Raw genomic sequence first — 23,348 nt, 5'->3', positions numbered from 1 at the left:
TTAAAAGATGCTTTCTCTTTGGAATGGCCAAGTTATGACCAACCTAAAGAACATATTAAAAAGCAGAGACTTTGCCACAAAGTTCCATCTAGTCCAAGCTATGGTTTTTCCAGCAGTCATGTATGGATGTGAGAGTTGGACTATAAAGAAAGCTGAACACCAAAGAATTGATGCTTTTGAACTGTGGTGTTGGAGAAGACTCTTGAGAGTCCCTTGGACTGCAAGGAGATCCAAGCCGTTCATCCTGAAGGAAATCAGTCCTGAATATACATTGGAAGGCCTAATGCTGAAGCTGATACTCTAATACTTTGGCCACCTGACTGGAAGAACTAACTCTTTGGAAAAGACCCTTATGCTGGGAAAGATTGAAGGCAGGAGGAAAAAGAGATGACAGAAGATGAGATGTTTGGATGGCATCACTGACTCGATGGGCATGAGACTGAGTAAGCTCTGGGAGTTGGTGATGGACAGGGAAGCCTGGCATGCTACACTCCATGGGGTTGCAAAGAGTTGGACACTACTGACAGACTGAACTGAACTGAATGAATGGGAGTATTACTTCAGCTATTTTTGGGAAGGGGTGGAGATTTCAAGGATTTGGGCCACCTCCATCTCCTTGGTCTTTTAACAGTGCTGTGGAACTGTCATGGCACCTCTGGGTGTGTCATTTCATTTGTTTATTGAGGACTAAGGTCTAGTCTTGTCTGCCATCTTGGTCTCGGTTTTTGTTGTGTCCTTGGGGTATGTCATTCTTTCAAAAGTTGTGCTGTGCCCTTTTCCCTCCTGTTACAGCCTGATGGGACTTCCCTTGTATGTTATTTGTCATTTTTCTCTTGTTACTTTTAATATTTTATCTTTGTCTTTAACTTTTTTTAGTTTGATTACTATGTGTCTTGGTGTGTTCCCCCTTGGGTTTATCCTGCTTTGGACTCTCTGTGCTTCCTGGACTTGGTTGATTATTTCCTTTCCCATATTAATGAAGTTTTCAGTTATTATCTCTTCAAACATTTTCTCAGGTCCTTTCTCTCTCTTCTCCTTCTGGGACTCCTATAGTGTGAATGTTAGTGTGCCTACTGTTGTCTCATAGGTCTCTTAGGCTGTCTTCATTTCTTTTCATTCCTTTTACTCTATTCTATTTTATCATATCCCCAGGCTTGGAAGCCTGTCATTGGCATTCAGATCCTATCCAACAGGGGGAGAACTTCTTTGGTGTTATTGTTCTCCAGTTTGTGGGTTACCCACCTGGTTGGTATGGGATTTGATTTTACTGTGATTGCAGCTCTCCTACCATCTTGCTGCAGCTTCTTCTTTGTCTTTGGATATGGGGCATCTTTCATTGGTGTGTTCCAGCATCCTTCTGTATATGGTTGTTCAACAGCTAGTTGCAATTTTGGTGTTCCCACAGGAGATGAGCACATGTCCTTCTACTCTGACATCTTGAATCAGAAGTCATTACAATCTATTCTAAATTGATAACAACTTAACTTTAAGTTCAGCATATTTACTGCCTTCTAAAATTCATGTCAATGTATGGCAAAACCAATACAGTATTGTAAAGTAAAATAAAGTAAAAATAAAAATTTAAAAAAATAATAAAATAAAATATTTTTTGTATTACTATTCATATTTCTTTATTGTGCCCTTATTAATTACTATAGCTACAACTTTATTTAATACTTTTGACTTTTAATATTTATACTACAGCTAATAATGATTTTATGTAACCATTACAGTATTATGCAGAATGTGCTTATATGTTTATATTTACCTTTAAATTTATACAGTCACATGTTCTCATATTACTACCTAATTTCCTTTTATTTCAACTTGAAAACTCTGTTTTGCATTTCTTGTATGGCAGCTTAGTAGTGATGACATTGTTAAAAATATTTAACTTATTTGCTAATCTTTTATTTAAAAAAGTCACTTTTTCAGTATTTGTATTGAAATTTACTTAGGTATCACAAAAATGAATGTTTGCATTACACTTTTGTCTCAAGGAATTTGTATACATGAAAGTCTATCACAAATGAACACTAATTAAATTCCAGCTAACTTATTATGCTCTTTTTACCAAAGTATAAGTAAACTAGTGTTTAGTTGGTTAAGTCACTTTCTGTGTGCTACATTGCATGTACAAATTGAAGGCTTTGACTCTATGATATTGATTGATTGGTTTCACTCAACAGAATCAAGTATTTGCTAGTATTAGGAGAAAATATGACTGATATCTCACTATTAAAAATGCAAATATGTCTTTTTTTTATTTCAAGAAACTAATAAAAATATATTTGTGCTGCAGGACTTGCCAAGTGGTGCTAGTGGTAAAAAACCCAACTGCCCATGCAGCAGAGGTAAGAGACACGAGTTTGTTCCCTGGTCCAGGAAGCTCCCCTGGAGGACCGAATGGCTACCCACTCCAGTGTTCTTGCCTGGAGAATATCATGGACAGAGGAGCCTGATGGGCTAAAGTCTATAGGATCTCAAAGAGTCGGACACAACTGAAGTGACTTAGCACATACATGCTCTCTATGAGTGACATTACCAATACCTGGGAACATGCTAATTACATATATTCTTTTCTGTATCAGCTCAGTGGATGATAGGATAAGTATGTTCCTTAAATACCTTCTTACTAATTATGGGGACTCTTGATTACATGCCAGTATTTGAATTTTAGCTCACTAGGCTCTTCATTCCGTGGAATTCTCCAGGCAAGAGTGCTGAAATGGGTAGCTTTTCTCTTCTCCAGAGGATCTTCCAGACCCAGGGAAGGGATCCAGGTCTCCTACATTGCAGGCAGACTTTTTACTGTCTGAGCCACAAGGGAAGCCTTTGAAATTACTTATTAGTAAGGAAAAGTCAGTTGTTGTACTTAATTTCTTCATATCAGATAGTGCCAAGATTTGTCTCATAATTGAAAGGGACAGATAAGCCAATTTCAACAAAAGTGGCAGCCTCTCTGTTTGGAATATTTCCAATTTTAAGCCACTGGGACATGGGCAGCAGATATAAAATCATCACCATTCTTAATCTCTTGGTTGGTTGGTTGGTTCAGTTGCTCACTCACCAATAAATATGTTTGCTCACAGGAAGTGTAGTGCCTCTTGGAGAGGAAAAGAGCTTTTTCATATTTGAAAGTCAAAGTTAGTGTTGTCCATCTGGATGAATCATCAGTAATAATTTGAACAGTGACTATGACATGAAGCCTGCTGTATTCTTTCATCTTCTATAGAACAGATACTTTAGTGAGTTTTATTTTCTTTCATTCTGACTGCTGATTACAATTTCAGTCAGAATATGAGAAGCCTGCAAAAAAAGTCTTATTTAAATTCTGTAGTTAGAAAGTTTCTTCGGTAATAATACTTAATTTAATATCTCTAAAGCATGAGTTGCTAAGTATAGGCTACAGAGAAGTTTTCAGTATCTATCTATATTCTAAAATGAGCTCATATACAAAAGACATATTAGTCTTTGTAATTCTTTATTTACATAACTTCTTTGTAATGACAACAGCACTCTGATTCATTGTAATGAGAATGAAAAATCAGTTGAAAATATTAGGTAAATTAACCACAATTAAAAAAATAGCAAAGAAAATGAGTAAAATGCTGAAGTGAGAGATCAAATAGTTACATATAATTTGGCAATGTGTTACCACTAAAATGTACTGGATATTACTGGAGGAAGCAAATAATTACTATAGTAATTATCAATTAGCTTTGTTTAGTTTTGATTTATGTAAAGTATTGCTTTGAATTATACAATACACATATGGAGGTTAGATTTTTAAAAGTATTTTGGAATTCTATGCATTTGAGCCTCTAAAATGTAAGCTCAACTATAGTTCAACTATGTCTTTCCACTTTGTTAAATCTGATAACACTTAAATGAATATAATTTGGAAATGATTAGTTTTAGGTAATTTTTTCTAATAAAGTGTAAGAGGAAATACATTGCATTCCAAATATCCCATCACAAATATTTTATATTCACTTAATTTTTATTTATCTACACTATTCAAAGTATGAAAACAGGAGATCTATCTATTTATCTTAGAGACAGTCAGGTTGACAGAGAGTAGGAGAGATAGTAGATGACATTAAGGGAAAATATAATAACACTAGCCAATCTGGGAAATAAAAAATATATATACATATATATATAAATGTAATCACAAAACACACAAAAGTATATTTTAATAAAAATCATGCGCTGAAGAAAGGATACACACATATCACAGATGTCAATTAATTTCAGCATTTTACACTAAATTTGTTTCCATTAAATTTTTTAAACAATTCTATTTTCTTATCTATTTTACTCAGTTTTATTAATTGAATTCTTGAATGGGTAAAAAATAATTATTGATCATTGAGTGAGAAAGACAGGCCAGAGATAATAGTTTCATTTATGGCATTAAAAATTATACCAGAAATATGTTGAGGTAAGACTATTAATAAATAGACAGATGATAGAGAGATAAACTTATAAATATGCGCTTCTAAATATATGTACTCATGTATATTTATATCTATGCCTATGTCTATAGCTTTGCTTTCATTTATCTATATCTTCCCTACCAAGGGATAGACAGATTTTAAATCAAGTAGAGAAGAAGATAGAATTTACATTTTAATATGGAGTTATACTTAGGCAAAACATTGAAAAGAACTCATGACATCTAGGAAGCATACACATTAGGGGTGAGAAAAATGACATTGGGAATTAAAATACAGAGAAAGGAAATGTAGTTCTGTAGACAGAAATTTAGCTTTTCTTATATTTCCATGTTTGTAGTAATATATTGAAGTATGACCTAGTAAACATATGTGTGAGTTTATATTTGTTTCTAACTTTCTATCATCTATCTAGGCAGATGAATTTTAAAAATAAATGAATTGAATTTAAAAAGGTGAAAACTGGGTAACCAAAATGATATGAGAATCTCAAGGGAGAATAAACAGAAACCCAAAAGGCCCAAAGAAAAAATTCTGGAATATGACATTTAATCCATTATTCAATAATCTAAAATCTTAGAAGATATAAGAAAAGATTAGAGTTGTATGCATGCTCAGTTGGTTCAGACTGTAGCCCACCAGGCTCCTCTGCCAATGGAATTTTCTAGGCAAGAATACTGGAGTGGGGTATACCATTTCCTTACTCCAGGGGTTCTTCCCAAACTAGGGATTAAACCTGCATCTCTTGCATCTTCTGCATTTGTAGGGAGATAGATTCTTTACCATTAGTGCCACCTGGGAAGCCTAGAGTTGCGTAGAAAGGAAGCAAATTTAACATAGAGAGAAGAATTTCTATTATGTTATGAATTTATTTTTAAGACAAAAATTGGAGCAAATAATTATGTCAAACAGTCAATTGATGATTGAAAGACAAACAAAATACAAGACAAATAGACATAAGATGTGACATAGCATCACCGTATATTCCATATCTTTCTCTTACTTTAAATTCATATGTAAATTAGGATTCTATTATGCTCTTGATGAAAGCGAAAGAGGAGAGTGAAAAAGTTGGCTTAAAACTCAGCATTCAAAAAATGAAGATCATGGCATCCAGTTCCATCACTTCATGGGAAATAGATGGGGAAACAGTGGAAAGAGTGTCAGACTTTATTTTGGGGGGCTCCAAAATCACTGCAGATGGTGACTGCAGCCATGAAATTAAAAGACTCTTACTCCTTGGAAGAAGAGTTATGACCAACCTAGATAGCATATTGAAAAGCAAAGACATTACTTTGCCAACTAAGGTCCGTCTAGTCAAGGCTATGGTTTTTCCAGTAGTCATGTATGGATGTGAGAGTTGGACTGTGAAGAAGGCTGAGCGCCAAAGAATTGATGTTTTTGAACTGTGGTGTTGGAAAAGACTCTTGAGAGTCCCTTGGACTGCATGGAGATCCAAGTCCATTCTGAAGAAGATCAGCCCTGGGATTTCTTTGGAAGGAATGATGCTAAAGCTGAAACTCCAGTGCTTTGGCCACCTCATGCGAAGAGTTGACTCATTGGAAAAGACTCTGATGCTGGGAGGGATTGGGGGCAGGAGGAAAAGGGGCCGACCCAGGATGAGATGTCTGGATGGCATCACTGACTCAATGGATGTGAGTCTGAGTGAACTCTGAGAGTTGGTGATGGACAGGGAGGCCTGGAGTGCTGCGATTCATGGGGTCACAAAGAGTCAGACAAGACTGAGTAACTGAACTGAACTGAACTGATACTGAGAATCTGAAACAATTTGTTATATAGTTGCATAGCATTATAACAGTTTGTAGACACAGGAAGAGAAACTGAAAAAAAATGTCATAAAGTACATATAAAGTAAATGATTGATATATAGGCTTATATTGATGGAGAAGATATACCGTTGAAATTATTTTTTGCTTCTGTCTCTTTCACACACACACTCAACACATTAATTAAAAAGATGATCATTAAATAAGAACACTTATTAGAGTTGTTGTTTTTCAGGCATGCTGCTGCTAAGTCGCTTCAGTCATGTCTGACTCTGTATGACTCCATAGACGGCAGCCCACCAGGCTCCCCCATTCCTGGGATTCTCCAGGCAAGAACACTGGAGTGGGTTGACATTTCATTCTCCAATGCGTGAAAGAGAAAAGTGAAAGTGAAGTCGCTCAGTTGTGTCTGACCCTCAGCAACCCCCTGCTGAGGTAATATTAACTATATTTAGGATTTACAACCACTTTAATCAAACTTTTTTCTTTTTTCTTAATGCAGAATATTTCATCAAGAATGAACAATGTCTCCACAGTATCCAAATTTCTTATCTTTTGTTTTTCTGGCCCATGGATTTTTCAGTTCTTACAAGCTGGGTTTTTCATAGTAATTTACCTGGCAGCTCTAATGGGGAATGACCTAATTTTTACTATAGCATCCTTCAGTTCAGTTCAGTTGCTTGGCCATGTCTGACTCTTTGCGACCCCATGGACTGCAGCACACCAAGTTTCCCTGTCCATCACCAACTCCTGGAGCTTACTCAAACTCACGTCCATTGAGTCGGTGATGGCATCCAACCATCTCATCCTCTGTTATCCCCTTCTCCTGCCTTCAATCTTTCCCAGAATCAGGATCTTTTCAAATGAGTCAGTTCTTCACATCACGTGGCTAAAGTATTGGAGTTTCAGCATCAGTCCTTTCAATGAATATTCAGGACTGATTTCCTTTAGAATGGACTAGTTGGATATCCTTGCTGTCCAAGGGACTCTCAAGAGTATTCTCCAACACCATAGTTCAATAACATCCTCAGACCCATGCCTCCACACATCCACGTACTTCTTAAGAAATTTGTCCCCGTTTGACATTTACCTCACTTCAGTTGTTGTGCTCAAAACTGTTGTCAACATTTTGACCCACAGGAATTCCATCACCTTTCTTAATTGTGTCACCCAGGTGTTTCTGGTGCCTTTTTCAGCAGTGGCAGAATGATTTCTCCTCACAGGCATGTCCATTGACTACTATGTTGCCATTTGCCATCCCCTGCACTATGAAGTCATTATAAACAGAGGCACATGTGTCCAGATGGTGGTTCTATCCTGGTTCAGTGGTGGCTTGCTATCTGTTATGCACACAGCAGAAACATTTTCTTTATCTTACTGTGGGCTCAACAAGATCCAACAATTCTGTGATATTTCCCAGTTGTTAGCTATTATTTGCTTGAAGAATATAACTGCAGAAATTGTGCTGATATTTGTTAATGCAGTCCTGGATTCTGTTGCTTTATGTGCATCATAATGTTATACTCTACATCTTCTCTACTGTCAGAATGATTCCATCTACAGATGGGAAGTCAAAGCCTATTCTACTTGCCTCCCACACTTGGAAGTTAGTGCACTTTTTCTCTCAACTGCATTTATTGCATACTTGAAGCCTATTTTAGGGTCTACATCATTCACTGATCTCATCTTATCTTCTTCTATATTTTACTGCCCTTTCTTAATCTCATCATATACAGCCTAAGAAACAAGGCCATGAAGACAGGTTTAGATAACTCACTCACTAGAAAGCTCTGACAAAGGAGAATATCCTTATCTTTCTCCAAGAATAGAGGCAGTTTTCTTCTTAATATTTGTATAAGTACAGGATGGATCTGGCTGATTTCTTGTGTTAATCTCCAAGATTACCTAGACCCATGGGAACTTCCCTGGTGGCTCAGATGGTAAAGTGTCTGTCTACAATGCGGTAGACCTGGGTTCGAGCCCTGGGTTGGGAAGATCCCCTGGAGAAGGAAATGGCAATCCAGTCCAGAACTATTGCCTGGAAAATCCCATGGACAGAGGAGCCTGGTAGGCTACAGGCCATGTGGTCACAAAGAGTCAGACATGACTGAATGACTTCACTTGACATGGTGATGATGCTTGGTCAGTCTGCAATAAACCATAAAATCTAGTATGAATGAAGCTGCACTCAGATCTGACAGTTCCTGTTTTGGAGAATTGCTTGAGAAAATGTGCATTCAGGGTTCATAAATAGTTACCATTAGGCCAGTTTAATTTCTGTTTATTGAGTCAGCTCACACATCCTGGTTTTGGATTCTTAACTAGAGAGCAGCTTCCTCCTTGAGTAAACCTGGATTCCCAGGTGTCCTGCTTTGCATTTTGGAGAGGAAATACATCCTCTCTGGAGAATGTGACTGAGAATGGCCCCTGGAAGCTGAGCCAGGGTGTTCTGAATCTCCTTAATACTGCATTACACTTTCTTGTTCCTGTTGCATTGTACCATTTACAGTAACAAACCTTTTCTGAGTATACATTGTTACATTATTTTCAGTCTTTTATATAATCTAAATCTATATGAATGGAACATAGCTAAATAAAACACTTGTTTCTGTCCCAAAGCTTTTCATAAGTATCACTGAAAACTAAAACAGGAGAGATGCTTTTCCTGGAAGATTTACCTTGGAGAAATGTCTATTTAGATCTGCTCACTTTTTGAATGGGTTGATTGTTTTTTCTTACCCAATATTTTGAAAAGTTTTTAATTATTTATTATAACTGACCAGTACACAGAAACAATTTATGTGATATCTTTTGATGTATGGTCTGTTAGTGTTTTCTTTTGGCACTGCTCATACAAACTCTTGCCCAAATAATGTAGGAGAAAAACAAGCTGCTACAAACCAAACTCAGACAGATTTCTTAGAAAATTATGCTGCTTGATATATATGTTTTGTTTATAATATTCTATCTTTTTTCTGGGTCAAATCTTAGTTAAATGCAAATATTTAACAAGCAAACATTTTAACTTAGACAGTAGTTAGAATTTACTAGTGTATAAGGAATGGGTGATGATGTCTTTGATTTGCTTATACCATCATTATTTTGCAAAATAGATATTCCTTGAAATCACTTACTTAGTTTATTAAATAAGAGTATTATAATTTTTACTGCTATTGCCATTGACTCATATTTATAACTAATATAAAATTTTAACATAAAATACCTACATCTTCAAAAATTTAGTTCAGTTCAGTTCAGTCGCTCAGTCGTGTCTGACTCTTTGTGACCCCATGAATTGCAGCACCTGTCCAACACCAACACCGGGAGTTCACAAAAACTCGTGTCCATTGTGTTGGTGATGCCATCCAGCCATCTCATCCTCTGTTGTCCCCTTCTCCTCCTGCCCCCAATCCCTCCCAGCATCAGAGTCTTTTCGAATGAGTCAACTCTTCCAATGAGGTGGCCAAAGTACTGGAGTTTCAGCTTGAGCATCATTCCTTCCAAAGAACACCCAGGACTGATCTCCTTTAAAATGGACCGGTTGCATCTCCTTGCAGTCCAAGGGACTCTCAAGAGTCTTCTCCAACAACACAGTTCAAAAACATCAATTCTTCAGCTCTCAGCTTTCTTCACAGTCCAACTCTCACATCCATATATGACCGCTGGGAACACCATAGCCTTGACTAGACAGAACTTGGTTGGCAAAGTAATGTCTCTTTTTTTCAATATGCTCTCTAGGTTGCTCATAACTTTCCTTCCAAGGAGAAACAGTTTTTTAATTTCATGGCTGTAATCATCATCTACAGTGATTTTGGAGCCAAGGAAAATAAAACAGTGTTTCCACTGTTTCCCCATCTATTTCCCATGAAGTGATGGGACTAGATACCATGATCTTCTCTTTCTGAATGTTGAGCTTTAAGCCAACGTTTTCACTCTCCTCTTTCACTTTCATCAAGAGGCTTTTTAGTTCCTGTTCACTTTCTGTCATAAGGATGGTGTCATCTGCATATCTAAGCTGATTGATATTTCTTCCAGAAATCTTGATTCCAACTTGTGTTTCTTCCAGTCCAGCGTTTCTCATGATGTACTCTGCATAGAAGTTAAATAAGTACAGTGACAATATACAGCCTTGATGTACTTCTTTTCTTATTTAGAACAAGTCTGTTGTTCCATGTCCAGTTCTAACTACTGCTTCCTGACCTGCATATAGGTTTCTCAAGAGGCAGGTCAAGTGGTCTGGTATTCCCATCTCTTTCAGAATTTTCCACAGTTTCTTGTAATCCACAGAGTCAAAGGCTTGGGTATAGTCAATAAAGCAGAAATTGATGTTTTTCTGGAACTCTCTGGCTTTTTCGGTGATCCAGCAGATGTTGGCAATTCCCTGGTTCCTCTGACTTTTCTAAAGCCAGCTTGAACATCTGGAAGTTCACGGTTCACATATTGCTGAAGCCTGGCTTGGAGAATTTTGAGCATTACTTTACTAGCATGTGAGATGAGTCTAATTATGTGGTAGTCTGAGCATTCTTTGGCATTGCCTTTCTTTGAGATTGGAATGAAAACTGACCTTTTCCAGTCCTGTGTCCACTGCTTTTTCCAAATTTGCTGGCATATTGAGTGTAGCACTTTCACAGGATCATCTTTCAGAATTTGAAATAGCCCAATTGGAATTCCATCACCTCCACTAGCTTTGTTCATAGTGATGCTTTCTAAGGCCCACTTGACTTCACATTCTAGGTTGTCTGGCTCTAGGTGAGTGATCACACCATCGTGATTATCTGGATCATGAAGCTCTTTTTTATATAGTTCTTCTGTGTATTCTTGCCACCTCTTGTTAATATCTTCTGCTTCTGTTAAGTGCATATCATTTCTGTCCTTTATTGAGCCCATCTTTGCATGAACTGTTCCCTTGGTATCTCTAATTTTCTTGAAGAGATGTGCAGTCTTTCCCATTCTGTTGTTTTCCTCTTTCTTTGCATTGATTGCTGAGGAAGGCTTTCTTATCTCTCCTTGCTAGTCTTTGGAACTCTGTATTCAGATGCTTATATCTTTCCTTTGCTCCTTTGCTTTTTGCTTCTCTTCTTTTCACAGCTATTTGTAAGGCCTCCTCAGACAGCCATGTTGCTTTTTTGCATTTATTTTCCATGGGGATGGTCTTGATCTCTGTCTCCTGTACAATGTCATGAACCTCAGTCCATAGTTCATCAGGCACTCTATCAGATCTAGTCCCTTAAATCTATTTCTCACTTCCACTGTATAATCATAAGGGATTTGATTTAGGTCATACCTGAATGGTCTAATGGTTTTCCCTACTTTCTTCAATTTAACTCTGAATTTGGCAATAAGGAGTTCATGATCTGAGCCACAGTCAGCTCCCGGTCTTGTTCTTGCTGACTGTATAGTGCTTCTCCATCTTTTGCTGCAAAGAATATAATCAATCTGATTTCAGTGTTGACCATCCAGTGATATCCATGTGTAGAGTCTTCTTTTGTTGTTGGAAGAGAGTGTTTGCTATGACCAGTGCATTCTATTGGCAACACTTTATTAGCCCTTGCCCTGCTTCATTCTGTATTCCAAGTCCAAATTTGCCTGTTACTCCAGGTGTTTCTTGCCTTCCTACTTTTGCATTCCAGTCCCCTGTAATGAAAAGGACATATTTTTTGGGTGTTAGTTCTAAAAGATCTTGTAGGTCTTCATAGAACCATTCAACCTCAGCTGCTTCAGCATTACTGGTTGGGGCATAGACTTGGATTACTGTGATATTGAATGGTTTGCCTTGGAGATGAACAGAGATCATTCTGTCATTTTTGAAATTGCATCCAAGTACTGCATTTCAGAATCTTTTGTTGACCATGATGGCTACTACATTTCTTCTAAGGGATTCCTGTCCACAGTAGTAGATATAATGGTCACCTGAGTGAAATTCACCCATTCCAGTCCATTTTAGTTCACTGATTCCCTAATGTCAACATTCACTCTTGCCATCTCTTTTTTGACCACTTCCAATTTGCCTTGATTCATGGACCTGACATTCCAGATTCCTATGCAATATTGCTCTTTAAAGCATCAGACCTTGTTTCTATCACCATTCTCTTCCACGACTGGGTATCATTTTTGCTTTGGCTCTATCTCTTAAATCTCTCTGGAGTTATTTCCCCACTGATGTCCAGTAGCATATTGGGTACCTACCTATCTGGGGAGTTCCTCTTTCAGTATCTTATCATTTTGCCTCTTCATACTGTTCATGGGGTTTTCAAGGAAAGAATACTGAAGTGATTTGCCATTTTCTTCTCCAGTGGACCACATTATGTCGGACATCTGCAACATGACCGGCTCGCTTTGCTGGCCCAACAGGGCATGGCTTAATTTCATTGTGTTAGGCAAGACCGTGGTCCATGAGATCAGATTGGCTAGTTCTGTGATTATGGTTTCAGTGCGTCTGCCGTCTGATGCCCTCTCGCAACACCTACCATCTTACTTGGATTTCTCCCAATAAATTCATAACTTCTTTACTAATTATATTATAGCTCTCTATATTTGTTTAACTACATGTGCACATATATTTAATCGTCTTCTTTGAAATTATGTTTTAAGTTGAGGGAAATAACATATTGCAAAGTTTGATGTAAACTTGGTATTCACCAAATACTCTCTAACTGACTTCTCTGTTATTTCTAATGTTTGTAGGCTTGCTTCCTATTTCAATGTGTCTAAAATCTCTGAGCATTTGTTTTGTCAATGGCCGTGGGTAAATATAGAATACCATATAATTCAATAAGTACAGGAACTTAAGTAACATATATAAGGTATGTATTATGATTTGTAGCTAGAATCTACATAATCACTTTCTAATGTAGTTGAGGATTAAAGATGTTATTTAAATGAGACCATATTTTAATATAATAAATCTATCAAAGATATGGAAAGTCTATCATTTAAAGTCCATCTCATTATATATATATATATATATATATATATATATATATATATATATAGTGGTGACACCAGTAATTGAATATAAAAGTGTTTAACTTCACCTTCAGAACAATTACTAAAAACTAATAAAATTCTATGGAGAGTAGTATCTTTTAAAAATAAGAGAAAAGAATTAGCTTTGATGGTAAAAGTAAAATAATAGATAGTACTTCAATTCAGTGTCTCAGTCGTGTCCAACTGTTTGCAACCCATGGATTGCAGTACGCCAGGCTTCCCTGTCCATCAGCAGTTTCTGGAGCCTACTCAAACTCATGTCCATCGCGTCAGTGATGCCATCCAACCATCTCATCGGTCGTCCCCTTTTCTTTCTGCCTTCAATCTTTCCCAGCATCCATGTTTTTACAGTCAATCAGTGGTTCGCATCAGGTAGCCAAAGTATTGGAGCTTCAGCTTCAGCATCAGTCCTTCCAATGAATATTCAGACCTGATTTCCTTTAGAATTGATTGGTTAGATCTTCTTGAAGTCCAAGGGACTCTCAAGAATCTTGTCCAACAACACAGTCCAAAAGCATCAATTCTTCGGCACTCAGCTGTCTTTATATTCCAGCTCTCACATCCATACCTGACTACTGGAAAAACCATAGCTCTGATTAGATGGGTCTTTGTTGGCAAAGTAACGTCTCTGCTTTTTAATATGCTGTCTAGGTTGGTCATAAATATCCTTCCAAGGAGCAAGCATCTTTTAAATTTAAGGCTGCTATCACCTATGGAGTGATTTTGAAGCCCCCCACAATAAAGTCAGCCACTGTTTCCATTGCTTCCCCATCTATTTGGTGTGACATGATGGGACCCGTTGCCATGATCTTAGTTTTCTAAATGCTGTTTTAGGCCAACTTTTTCACTCTCCTCTTTCACTTTCATCAAGAGGCTCTTTAGTTCCTCTTCACTTTCTGCCATAAGGGTGGTGTCATCTGCATATCTGAGGTTATTGATATTTCTCCCAGCAAGTTTGATTCCAGCTTGTGTTTCTTCCTGTCCAGCCTTTCTCATGATGTACTCTGCATAGAAGTTAAATAAGCAGGGTGACAATATATAGCCTTGATGTACTCCTTTTCCTATTTGAAACCAGTCTGTTGTTCCACGTCCAGTTCTAACTGTTGCTTCCTGACCTGCATGTAGGTTTCTCAAGAGGCAGGTCAGGTGGTCTGGTATTCCCATCTCTTTCAGAATTTTCCACAGTTTATTATGATCCACACAGTCAAAGGCTTGGACATAGTCAACAAAGCAGAAATATATGTTTTTCTGGAACTCTCTTGCTTTTTCCATGATCCAGTGGATGTTGGCAATTTGATCCCTGGCTCTTTGCCTTTTCTAAAGCCAGTTTGAACATCAGGAAGTTCACAGTTCATGTTTTACTGAAACCTGGCTTGGAGAATTTTGAGCATTACTTTAGTAGCGTGTGAGATGTGTGCAGTTATGTGGTAGTTGAGATTGGAATGAAAGCTGACCTTTTCTAATCCTGTGGCCACTGCTGAGTTTTCCAAATTTGCTGGCATATTGAGTGTAGCACTTTCGCAGCATCATCTTTCAGAATTTGAAATAGCTCAACTGGAATTCCATCACCTCCACTATATTTGTTCATAATGATGCTTTCTAAGGCCCGCTTGACTTCACATTCCAGGATGTCTGGCTCTAGGTGAGTGATCACGCCATCGTGATTATCTGGGTTGTGAAGCTCTTTTTTATACAGTTCTTCTGTGTATTCTTGCCGCCTCTTCTTATATCTTCTGCTTCTGTTAGGTCCATACCATTTCTGTCCTTTATCGAGCCCATCTTTGCATGAAATATTCCCTTGGTATGTCTAATTTTTGACAAGCTCTCTAGTCTTTCCCATTCTGTTGTTTTCCTCTATTTCTTTGCATTGATCACTGAGGAAGGTTTTCTTATCTCTCCTTGCTATTCTTTGGAACTCTGCCTATTCTTTGGAACTCTGGCTATTCTTTGGAATGCCAGCTGCGATGAACTACACAGAAGCATGGCAAGGAGGAAATACCCTTCGCCTAGGGTCATGGGTGGTGACCTAGAGTGCCAGGCTGCAATGGCACAGGAGTGGCCTAGAGAAGCTACCTCACACCTCAGGTCAGGGACAGCAGCCGAGAGGAGCAACCCCACATCCAAGGAGCAGAGGCTGCCCAGTCTCAGGATGGCCGAGAGGAGCTACTCTATGTTCAAGGTCAGTAGGGGCAGTGGTGAGGAGATACCCCTCGTCCAAGGTAAGGAGCAGCGGCTCCACTTTGCTGGAGCAGCCATGAAGAGATACCCCATGTCCACGGTAAGAGATACCCCAGTAAGACAGTAATGTTGCGAGAGGGCATCAGAGGGCACACACACTGAAACCATAATCACAGAAAACTAGCCAATCTGGTCACATGAACCACAGCCTTGTCTAACTCAATGAAACTAAGCCACGCCCTGTGGGGCCACCCAGGATTGGCGGGTCATGGTAGAGAGGTCTGAGAGAATGTGGTCGACTAGAGAAGGGAAGGGCAAGCCACTTCAGTATTCTTGCCTTGAGAACCCCATGAACAGTATGAAAAGGCAAAATGATAGGATACTGAAAGAGGAACTCCCCAGATAGGTAGGTACCCAATATGCTACTGGACATCAGTGGAGAAATAACTCCAGAAAACATGAAAGGATGGAGCCAAAGCAAAAAACAATACCCAGTTGTGGATGTGACTGGTGATAGAAGCAAGGTCTGATGATGTAAAGAGCAATATTGCATAGGAACCTGGAATGTCAGGTACATGAATCAAGGCAAATTGGAAGTGGTCAAACAGGATATGGCAAGAGTGAACGTCGACATTCTAGGAATCAGCGAACTAAAATGGACTGGAATGGGTGAATTTCACTCAGGTGACCATTATATCTACTACTGTGGGCAGAAATCCCTTAGAAGAAATGGAGTAGCCATCATGGTCAACAAAAGAGTCTGAAATGCAGTACTTGGATGCAATCTCAAAAATGACAGAATGATCTCTGTTCGTTTCCAAGGTAAACCATTCAATATCACAGTTATCCAAGTCTATGCCCCAACCAGTAATGCTGAAGTAACTGAAGTTGAACGGTTCTATGAAGACCTACAAGATCTTTTAGAACTAACGCCCAAAAAAGATGTCCTTTTCATTATAGGGGACTGGAATGCAAAAGTAGGAGTAACAGGCAAATTTGGACTTGGAATACGGAATGAAGCAGGGCAAAGGCTAATAAAGTTTTGCCAATATAACGCACTGGTCATAGCAAACATTCTCTTCCAACAACACAAGAGAAGACTCTTACACATGGAAATCACCAGATGATCAACACTGAAATCAGATTGATTATATTCTTTGCAGCAAAAGATGGAGAAGCACTATACAGTCAGCAAGAACAAGACCGGGAGCTGACTGTGGCTCAGATCATGAACTCCTTATTGCCAAATTCAGACTTAAATTGAAGAAAGTAGGGAAAACCATTAGACCATTCAGGTATGACCTAAATCAAATCCCTTATGATTATACAGTGGAAGTGAGAAATAGATTTAAGGGACTAGATCTGATAGACAGACTGCCTGATGAACTATGGACTGAGGTTCGTGACATTGTATAGGAGACAGGGATCAAGACCATCCCCATGGAAAAGAAATGCAATAAAGCAAAATGGCTGTGTTGGGGAGGCCTTACAAGTAGCTGTGAAAAGAAGAGAAGTGAAAAGGAAAGGAGAAAAGGAAAGATATAAGCATCTGAATGCAGAGTTCCAAATATCATATAGTATCACTTATATGTGGAATCTAGAAAAATGTTACAGATACACTTCCTTCAAAGTAGAAATAGAGTTACAGATATAGAGAAGAAACTTATGGTCACCAAGAGGGGAGAGAGGTGAGAGAAATGGGAGATTAGGTTGACATTTATATGGTATTATGAATAAAATAGATAATCGATGAAAACATTGTATAGAATAAGGAACTCTACTCAATGATCTGCGGTGATGTAAGTGGGAAATAAATCTAAAAATGATTGGATGTATATATACATATAATTTATTTACTTTGCTGGATGGCAGATATTAACACATGATGAAGCAGCTATACTCCAGTAAAAAATAAATAAATCTCAACACCAAAAAAATGGATAATGTTGTGGAATAAAATTTACCATACAAAAGCAATTGCTCTATTGCTATGTCCTAACAGTAACTTATCTGAAAATAATATTGACCAAAAAATCCACTTTAAATAACATTAAAAATAAAATACTTACTAATAGATTTAAGCCAGGAGATTAAAAACTTCTGCACTGATTAGTTCTAGTACTTTTCTGGTTACATCTTTAGGATTTCTATGTATAATATTATGTCATCTGTAAGCAGGGATAATTACTTCTTTTCCCCTGTGAATTCCTTTTATTTCTTTTTCTTCTCAGACTGCCATGGCTAGGACTTCCAGAACTATGTTGATTAAAAGTGGTGAGGGTGAACATCGTTTTCTTGTTCTTGATCTGAAAGGAAATGCATTCAGTTTTTGACTATTGAGAATGATGTTTGCTGTGTGTTTGTCATATATGCCCTTTATTATGTTGAAGTAGGCTCCCTCTATGATCACTTGCTGGATTTTTTTAATCATAAACTTGATAAAAAGTTGAACATTGTCAAAAGCTTTTTTCTGCATCTATCAAGATGATCCCATGATTTTTATTCTTCAATTTGTTAATACGTTGAAGAATTCTTGCATCACTGGGATAAATCTCACCTGATCATGTTGTATGGTGCTTTTAATATTTTTTTTTAAATTCAGTTTGCTAGTATTTTGTTGAGGCTTTCTGTGTTTATAAGTGATATTGGCCTATAATTTTCCTTTTTGTTTGTGCTATCTCTGTATAGTTTTGGGATGGGGGTGACGGTGGCCTCATAGAATGAGTTTGGGATTGTCCCTTCTTCTGAAATCATTTGCAGTTCTTTGAGAAGTATAGTGTTAGCTATTCTCTAAATGTTTGACAGGCTTTGCCTGTGAAGCCATCTGTTCCTGGACACTTGTTTGTTGGAAGTTTTAAACCCTAGTTTCAATTTCATTACTTATGATTGGTCTGTTCATATTTTCTATTTCTCCTTGGTTCCTTTTTGGGAGGTATACCTTTCCAAGAATTTCTATACTTCTAAGTTGTTCATTTTATTGATGTATAGCTGCTTACATGTGTTTTTGATTTTTACTTCCCTGATGATTAGTGATGTTGGACTTTACATTTACCTGTTAGTTAATTTAATATTTCTTTTAGTGTTATCTCTATGTAAGTCCTTTCCCCATTCTCAACTATTACTTTTAATAATGAATTATGAGTTCCTTATATATGTTGAATATTAACTCCATATCACATATATAGTGTGTACATATTCCATTCCATATGCTGACTTATTTTATTATGATGATTATTGGCTGGGCAGGAGAATCTTTAGTTTAAAATAGTCCCTTCAGGGAACTGTAAAGATGGCAGAGGAATAGGACGGGAAGACCACTTTCTCCCTCACAAATTCCTCAAAAGAACATTTCAACGCTGAGCAAACGCCACGAAACAACTTCTGTAGGCTGGCAGAGGACATCAGGCAACCAGAAAAGCAGACCATTGTCTTCAAAAACAGGTAGGAAAAAATATAAAAGACGAAAAAGTAGATAAACGAGGTGGGGAGGGAGCTCCGTCCTGTGAAGGGAAGTCCATCCCGGGAAGGGAATTTTAAGAAGAGAGGTTTCTAAACACCAGGAAACACTCTCCCTGCCGAGTCTGTGGCGAGCCTTGGAAACACAGAGGGCAACATAACAGGAAGGGGAAAATAAATAAATAATTAAAACCAACAGATTACAAGCCCAACAGTAACTCCCCCAGCGGAAAAGCAGCACAGATGCCTGCATCCGCCACAAGCAAGTGGGGGCAGGGCAGGGAAGCACGGGAGGCGCGGGCTGCAGTGCTTTGTAAGAATCGGGCAGGAACGCCCCACACACAACCAGAATGATCTAACTTGGGCTAGCAAACCAGACTGTGGGATAACTACCACATGAAAAGCTCGAACATAAGACACCGCCAGGACGGAGCACAGAACAAAGGACGGAACAGAAAAAGCTGGCTGCAGACCATCCCCTGCCGGGGACAGGCAGCCAGAGCCATAAGGACTGGAAAGGGGCAATTGCAGACCCGGAGAGACTTTACTTACCTAACTGCAAGCAGGCTTCTTTGCTAAGACTTCTGGGGATGCTGGACAGTCACCATCTGCCTCACAAGGGGCACCAGCGGTCCACCCAGAAAACTGAGCAGCAGAGGCAGAAAAGGTGACAAGTTGCAGCGATCGCGCTCGCCAAACTCCTGAGCTACTCGGACCCGGGAAGGGCACAAAACGCATTCCCAACCGAATCTGTGCCTCTGAGGGCTACCTGAGCGCCGAACCTGAGCGGTTTAGACCAGGGAAGTGCACGCAGCCTAGGGCTGGCCTCAGATGGTTCCCGGCTGAGCACCGTAGAGCTGGAGTGCTTTGTGCGCCACGAGAAGTGACAGGTCCAGCGGGCTGAGACACTGTGTGCACATGACAGTGCTATTTGTTTGCAGCATCCCCCCTCCCCACAGCGCGACTGAACTAGTCTGCCTAAAAAAACAGCAAACAGAAGAAGTTAAACAGAGGGAACCGCCTTGTAAGTGACCCCACACTGCCCACAACATCGGAGAAGGGCTAGAAATACTTTTACTATTTTTAAAATCATTCCTTTTTTTTTTCTAACTTTTTTTTTAATTGTTAAGTCTTCTATTTCTCCTCTAATTTTTATTTCTATAACCTACTATTACTATTTAAAAAAAAAGACTCTATATATAAACACCATATATAGTCTTTGGGTGGTTGTTGTTGTTGTTGTTTAATAATTCTTGTGTGTTTTTTTCTCCTTTTTTTTCCTTTCTTTCTTCCTCTTTCCTTCTGCTTCTTTTCTATAATATTGTATTTTTGAAAATCCAACCTCTACTCTAGATTTTTAATCTTTGCTCTTTGGTTTTTGTTGTCAATTTGGTACATTTAAAAACCCAAACTTCACTACCCAATTTTACCTGAGAGGGAGATTACTGGCTTGACCACTCTCTCCTCCTCTGGACTCTCCTTTTTCTCCACCAGGTGGCCTCTGTCTCTTTTCTCCCCCATCTCTTCTCTATCCAACTCTGTGAATCTCTGTGTTTTCTAGATGGTGGAGAACACCTAAGGAACTGGTTACTGGCAGGATTTGTCTCTCTCCTTCTCATTCCTCTCTCTTATCCTCCTGGTCACCTCTGTCTACTTCCTCCCTCTCCTCTTCCCTGTATAACTCCGTAAATACCTCTGAGCAGTCCAGACTATAGAGTGCACATAAGGAAGTGACTACTGGCTAGCTTGCTCTCTCCTCTTTTGATCTCACCACATCTCATTCCAGTCACCTCTAACTACCCCCACCCTCTTCTCTTCTCCTTGTAACTCAGTGAACCTCTGAGTGTCCCTCAATGTGGAGAACCTTTTCATCTTTAACCTAGATGTTTTATCATCTGTGCTGTATAGATGGAGAAGTCTAGAGGTTACTGTAAAAATAAAACTGAAAACCAGAAGCAGGAGGCTTAAGTCCAAAGCCTGAAAACATTAGAGAACTCTTGAATTCAGGGAACATTAAGCAATAGGAGCTCATCAAATGCCTCCATACCTACACTGAAACCAAGCTCCACCCAAGGGCCAACAAGTTCCAGAACAAGACATACCAAGCAAATTCTCCAGCAACACAGGAACACTCCCCTGAACTTCAATATACAGTTAGCTCAAAGTTATTCCAAAACCTTTGACATCTCATAACCCATTACTGGTCACTCCACTGCACTCCAGAGAGAAGAAACCCAGCTCCACCCACCAGAACTCCAACACAAGCCTCCCTAACCAGGAAACCTTGACAAGCCACTGATAGCACCCCACCCACAGTGACGAAGCTCCATAATAAAGAGAACTCCACAAATTACCAGAATATTAAAAGGCCACCCCAAATGCAGCAATATAACCAAGATGAAGAAACAGAAGAATACTCAGCAGGTAAAGGAACAGGAGAGTTGCCCACCAAACCAAACAAAAGAGGAAGAGGTAGGGAATCTACCTGAGAAAGAATTCCGAATATTGATAGTGAAAATGATCCAAAATCTTGAAATCAAAATGGAATCACAGGTAAATAGCCTAGAGACAAGGATTGAGAAGATGCAAGAAAGGTTTAACAGGGATCTAGAAGAAATAAAAAAGAGTCAATATATAATGAATAACGCAATACATGAGATCAGAAACACTCTGGAGGCAACAAATAGTAGAATAACGGAGGCAGAAGATAGGATTAGTGAAATAGAAGATAGAATGGTAGAAAGAAATGAATCAGAGAGGAAAAAAGAAAAATGACTTAAAAGAAATGAGGACAATCTCAGAGACCTCCAGGACAATATGAAACACTCCAACATTCGAATTATAGGAGTCTCAGAAGAAGAAGACAGAAAGAAAGATCATGCGAAAATCCTTGAGGAGATAATAGTTGAAAACTTCCCTAAAAGGGGGAAGGAAATAATCACCCAAGTCCAAGAAACACAGAGAGTTTCAAATAGGATAAACCCAAGGTGAAACACCCCAAGACACATATTAATCAAATTAACAAAGATCAAACACAAAGAACAAATATTAAAAGCAGCAAGGGAAAAACAACAAATAACACACAAGGGGATTCCCATAAGGATAACAGCTGATCTTTCAATAGAAACTCTTCAGGCTAGGAGGGAATGGCAAGACATACTTAAAGTGATGAAAGACAATAACCTACAGCCCAGATACTGTACCCAGCAAGGATCTCATTCAAATACGAAGGAGAAATCAAAAGCTTTACAGACAAGCAAAAGCTGAGAGAATTCAGCACCACCAAACCAGCTCTCCAACAAATTCTAAAGGATATTCTCTAGACAGGAAACACAAAAAGGGTGTATAAACCCGAACCCAAAACAATAAAGTAAATGGTAACAGGATCATACTTATCAATAATTACCTTAAACGTAAATGGGTTGAACGTCCCAACCAAAAGGCAAAGACTGGCAGAATGGATACAAAAACAAGACCCCTCTATATGCTGCTTACAAGAGACCCACCTCAAAACAAGGGACACATACAGACTGAAAGTGAAGGGCTGGAAAAAGATATACCACGCAAATAGAGACCAAAAGAAAGCAAGAGTGGCAATACTCATATCCGATAAAATAGACTGTAAAACAAAGGCTGTGAAAAGAGACAAAGAAGGCCACTACATAATGATCAAAGGATCAATCCAAGAAGAAGATATAACAATTATAAATATATATGCACCCAATATAGGAGCACCGCAATATGTAAGACAAATGCTAACAAGTATGAAAGGGGAAATCAACAATAACACAATAATAGTGGGAGACTTTAATACCCCACTCACACCTATGGACAGATCAACTAAACAGATAATTAAGAGAGAAACACAAACTTTAAATGATACATTAGATCAGTTAGACCTATTTGATATCTATAGGACATTTCACCCCAAAACAATGAATTTCACCTTTTTTGCAAGTGCTCATGGAACCTTCTCCAGGATAGATCACATCATGGGCCATAAATCTAAACTTGATAAATTCAAAAAAATTGAAATCATTCCAAGCATCTTTTCTGACCATAATGCATTAAGATTAGATCTCAATTACAGGAGAAAAACTATTAAAATTTCCAACGTATGGAGGTTGAACAACACACTTCTGAATAACCAACAAATCACAGAAGAAATAAAAAAAGAAATCAAAATATACATAGAAACTAATGAAAATGAAAACACAACAACCCAAAACCTGTGGGACACTATAAAAGCAGTGCTAAGAAGAAAGTTCACAGCAATACAGGCATACCTCAAGAAACAAGAAAAAAGTCAAATAAATAACCTAACTCTACAACTAAAGCAACTAGAAAAGGAAGAAATGGAGAACCCCAGAGTTAGTAGAAGGAAAGAAATCTTGAAAATTAGAGCAGAAATAAATGCAAAAGAAACGAAAGAGACCCTAGAAAAAATCAACAAAGCCAAAAAAACCATTAGCCAGACTCA

The 23,348-nt window shown here is 38.4% G+C and overlaps 1 pseudogene; it reads left to right on the top strand.

Moving 5' to 3' along the window:
- The first annotated feature begins 6,764 nt into the window (after nucleotides 1-6,764).
- Nucleotides 6,765-8,041, top strand: LOC138441579 (olfactory receptor 14A16-like; annotated as a pseudogene).
- Nucleotides 8,042-23,348: the final 15,307 nt, after the last annotated feature.

Source organism: Ovis canadensis, chromosome 5 (assembly GCF_042477335.2).
Source record: "Ovis canadensis isolate MfBH-ARS-UI-01 breed Bighorn chromosome 5, ARS-UI_OviCan_v2, whole genome shotgun sequence".
NCBI classification, from domain to species: domain Eukaryota; kingdom Metazoa; phylum Chordata; class Mammalia; order Artiodactyla; family Bovidae; genus Ovis; species Ovis canadensis.
The sequence above is the reverse complement of the archived record's forward strand: the minus strand, read 5'-3'. Positions and strand labels throughout refer to the sequence as shown.